This window comes from Stenella coeruleoalba (genome assembly GCF_951394435.1).
Source record: "Stenella coeruleoalba genome assembly, chromosome: 1".
NCBI lineage: Eukaryota > Metazoa > Chordata > Mammalia > Artiodactyla > Delphinidae > Stenella > Stenella coeruleoalba.
Window position 1 is genome coordinate 27,822,496 of NC_137169.1, and position 4,195 is coordinate 27,826,690.

Consider the following 4,195-nt stretch of genomic DNA (forward strand, 5'->3'; position numbering starts at 1 on the left):
TCTATGTATGTATGTATGTATGTGTGTGTGCGTGTGTGTATATATATATATATATATATATATATATATATATATACATACAAGCAAGTAAAAATGAACCAAAAATTTATGAATAAGCCAAAGCACCTTTAAAAAGTACCAAGTAGGGGACTTCCCTGGTGGCACAGTGGATAAAACTCCACACTCCCAATGCAGGGGGCCCGGGTTCAATCCCTGGTCAGGGGGACATGCATGCTGCACTGCTGGTGGGAATGTGAATTGGTACAGCCACTATGGAGAACAGTATGGAGGTTCCTTAAAAAACTACAAATAGAACTACCATATGACCCAGCAATCCCACTACTGGGCATACACCCTGAGAAAACCATGATTCAAAAAGAGTCATGTACCACAATGTTCATTGCAGCTCTATTTACAATAGCCAGGACATGGAAGCAACCTAAGTGTCCATCAACAGATGAATGGATAAAGAAGATGTGGCACATATATACAATGGAATATTACTCAGCCATAAAAAGAAACAAAATTGAGTTATTTGTACTGAGGTGAATGGACCTAGAGTCCCTCATACAGAATGAAGTAAGTCAGAAAGAGAAAGACAAATACCGTATGCTAACACATATATATGGAATCTAAGAAAAAAAAATGTCATGAAGAACCTAGGGGTAAGACAGGAATAAAGACACAGACCTACTAGAGAATGGACTTGAGGATATGGGGAAGGGGAAGGGTAAGCTGTGACAAAGTGAGAGAGTGGCATGGACATATATACACTACCAAACGTAAAATAGATAGCTAGTGGGAAGCAGCCGCATAGCACAGGGAGGTAGCTTGGTGCTTTGTGACCACCTAGAGGGGTGGGATAGGGAGGGTGGGAGGAAGGGTGACACAAGAGGGAAGAGATATGGGAACATATGTATATGTATAACTGATTCACTTTGTTATAAAGCAGAAACTAACACACCATTGTAAAGCAATTATACTCCAATAAAGATAAAAAAAAAAAGAGTTTGCACGTCACAACTAAGGAGCCCTTGAGCTGTAACTAAGGAGCCCGCCTGCTGCAACTAAGACCCAGTGCAACCAAATAAATAAATATGTTTTAAAAATAAAAAAAATTAAAAGTACCAAGTCTAGGAAGGAGCCATCAGCACTAGTGATTTCATAAAATTATCATGACCAGATAAAAGACAGTCCAGCAGTTACTCAGCACCAGATTAACAGTAAGCAAGTAAAAATAGAGTTCAACAGATATTCTAAAGATGAGAAAAGTGAATCAAACTTTCATCTCTCAGGTGATAAAACAACTAAATGGCCCTACTACTTATAATAAAATACTGGTTAGAAATACCTAAGTTTTCAAGCAGAATGATGTTATGTAATGGCAGGATGATTGATTAGGGACTATTGATCATGCAAAACTTAGGGCTTACAAAGTTTCCAGTATAGACACTAAGCTTCAAAAATTAAAAACCATAAGGACGACAGAGAGTTATGTCTTATGATATTTTTTTAAATTTTACTACTTAAAAAAAGGCTTTTAAATTAGTCTAAATTACCTTGAACATCAAAACTAGGTCTTAAATCCCAACTAAGAAAGAATTAGTTGATATCGCAAATCCCAGAACCTCAACTGGTCTAAAACTGCATTTTTTTCCTATTGAATTTGGTAATATTTCTGAAATCCCAGAAATATTTAAAATAATATTACTGAAACCTTAAGAAGATAACGAAGTATAGGTATAAACTTAAGAGGTATAAAAACAGTGCAAAAATAATGCAGTAATATTTAACCTACGGCATTGAATAGGTTAAATATAAGTGTAGTCAATTGTGTAATCTTTGCATTTGTACTTGCTTTGCTGATTTTTAAGGCATATGAGATATTCAAAAGTATCAACCAGGGACTTCCCTGGTGGTGCAGTGGTTAAGAATCCGCCTGCCAATGCAGGGGACACGGGTTCGAGCCCTGGTCCGGGAAGATCCCACATGCCATGGAGCAACTAAGCCTGTGCACCACAACTACAGAGCCTGTGCTCTAGAGCCCGCAAGCCACAACTACTGAGCCTGTGTGCCACAACTACTGAAGCCCGCATGCCTAGAGCCCATGCTCTGCAACAAGAGAAGCCACCGCAATGAGAAGCTCGCGCACCACAACAAAGAGTAGCCCCCGCTCGCTGCAACTAGATAAAGACAGCGCGCAGCAAGGAAGACCCAAAGCAGCCAAAAATAAATAAATAAAGTATCAGCCATATTAAATTTGTAACTGCAGTTTAAATTGTTTAAGGAAGTTAAAGTAATCAAACGTGTATTCCATGTTTAATGCTCAAGAAAAAGATGATTTCAACATATTGTTTATTAGAAATATGACTTTAGTAAATTGGGTGTTAAGCAACAAACAAGTAGCTGTGAGTATTCTCCCCCAGGCACAAAAGTCCCCTGGATGTAAAAGAATCCATCAAATATACTGAATCATGGGCTTCCCTGGTGGCGCAGTGGGTGAGAGTCTGCCTGCCGATGCAGGGGACACAGGTTCGAGCCCTGGTCTGGGAAGATCCCACATGCCGCGGAGCGGCTAGGCCCGTGAGCCATGGCCGCTGAGGCTGCAAATACTGAATCATAAGTCACAAAGTAGATAATATGCTTTTACTACTCCTTAGGAAGAAGGGAATGTAATAAATGGGGGACTGGAATAAAGGGTTGGTTGAAAGAATCAGGGAAACTGTGCCACATACACTTTCTGAGAAGGACAGACAACCAAACAGATAATTAGTCTACAGTGTGGTGAGTATTACAGAAGAGATACTCTGGGAGCACAAGGAAAGAGAAGTTAACTGAAAAAAAAAAAAAAAAAAAGAAGTTAACTCAACCTGTGTACCCTTTACATACCAGACATAATAAAATACTATGCAATTGGCCAGATGTTTGTAACCAAAATCACGGAAACCTCACATCCAATGGCCACAATCTGAATCCTTCGACCACCTAAATTTGCTCCACCTGTGAAATAATATATTAAGATATCCCACTTTCTGACTACAGCCTTCTATCTTTTCTATTTTCTCACTCAATTTCTCTCTCTAAAGCTATACTTCTATCTTATGAAGACATCTGGTTCCTTAATCAGTCTATTTTCATCCTATTAACCTTCCACTGTCTTCTCTTCCTTTTAGATTTTTGTACTAGTCACTTGCCAATACGCTCACCTTTCTCCTGTGGCCCTTCTGTTGTATCTACCTGGAAAAAACAACCCTGAATCAACTTCTCCACGCCTACACCTGGGCTGCTTACTATTGTTGGTAAAAAATCATACAGCCTACCAGGCTGGCATGAATATACATTCAAGTTCCTCAACCTCAACTGTGCTAATGGTATTGTCCAGAAATCTTCCCATGCCTTTTTTGTCAGTTCTCTCTTTCATTCTTCACAATGACTATTCAGAGTTTCTCCCTTCTCTTCAAATCTGTGACCCTTTCATCTCACTCATGGCAGATGACCTGACCTCTTAGTCCATAGAGAAAATACCATAGAAGCCATTAAATAAGAACTTCTTCAGTTCCTGGCACCAAACTCACAAGGTTTTCTGCAATTATACCAACCATTCTTTCTTTCCTCCAATTACAAAGGAGGGAGTGTCTCACCAGCTACCCCTTTATCTTCTTTGTCATAACAACACACCTCTTGGAAGAGCTGATTATACTCACTGTTTTCATTTCTTCATATCACACCCACTCTTGAATCCACTGCTATGATACCATATTCACTGCTTTGTGATACAATATTCTCGTACGCCTTGGTCATTTCTTTTTAATCTCTTTCCTATGTTCCCACATCTGTACTAATTTTTAAATTATCAGTGCTCCTCAAGGTCTCTCTCTTTGGTCTTCTTTTCACCTCATTGTACCCACAATAATTGTACTCTCATCACCCACTTCTGTGGCTATAATCATCAACACTGTGGTGACCCAATGCTATAACTCTTTCCCAGATGTTTCTTCTGAACTGTTCCAGCTGCCTATTAAATATTTTCCTTTGGGTATTCCATAGGACCTGAAACTCAACAAATCTAATATTGCACCCATTATTTGCCCCAGTGCCCCACCCCCTCAACTACTTCTCCTTCTCCTGTGTTCCCTATTTCATGGAATGATACCACCATCCACCAGGTTTTCTTTCCACCACCACCGCCCCCCCC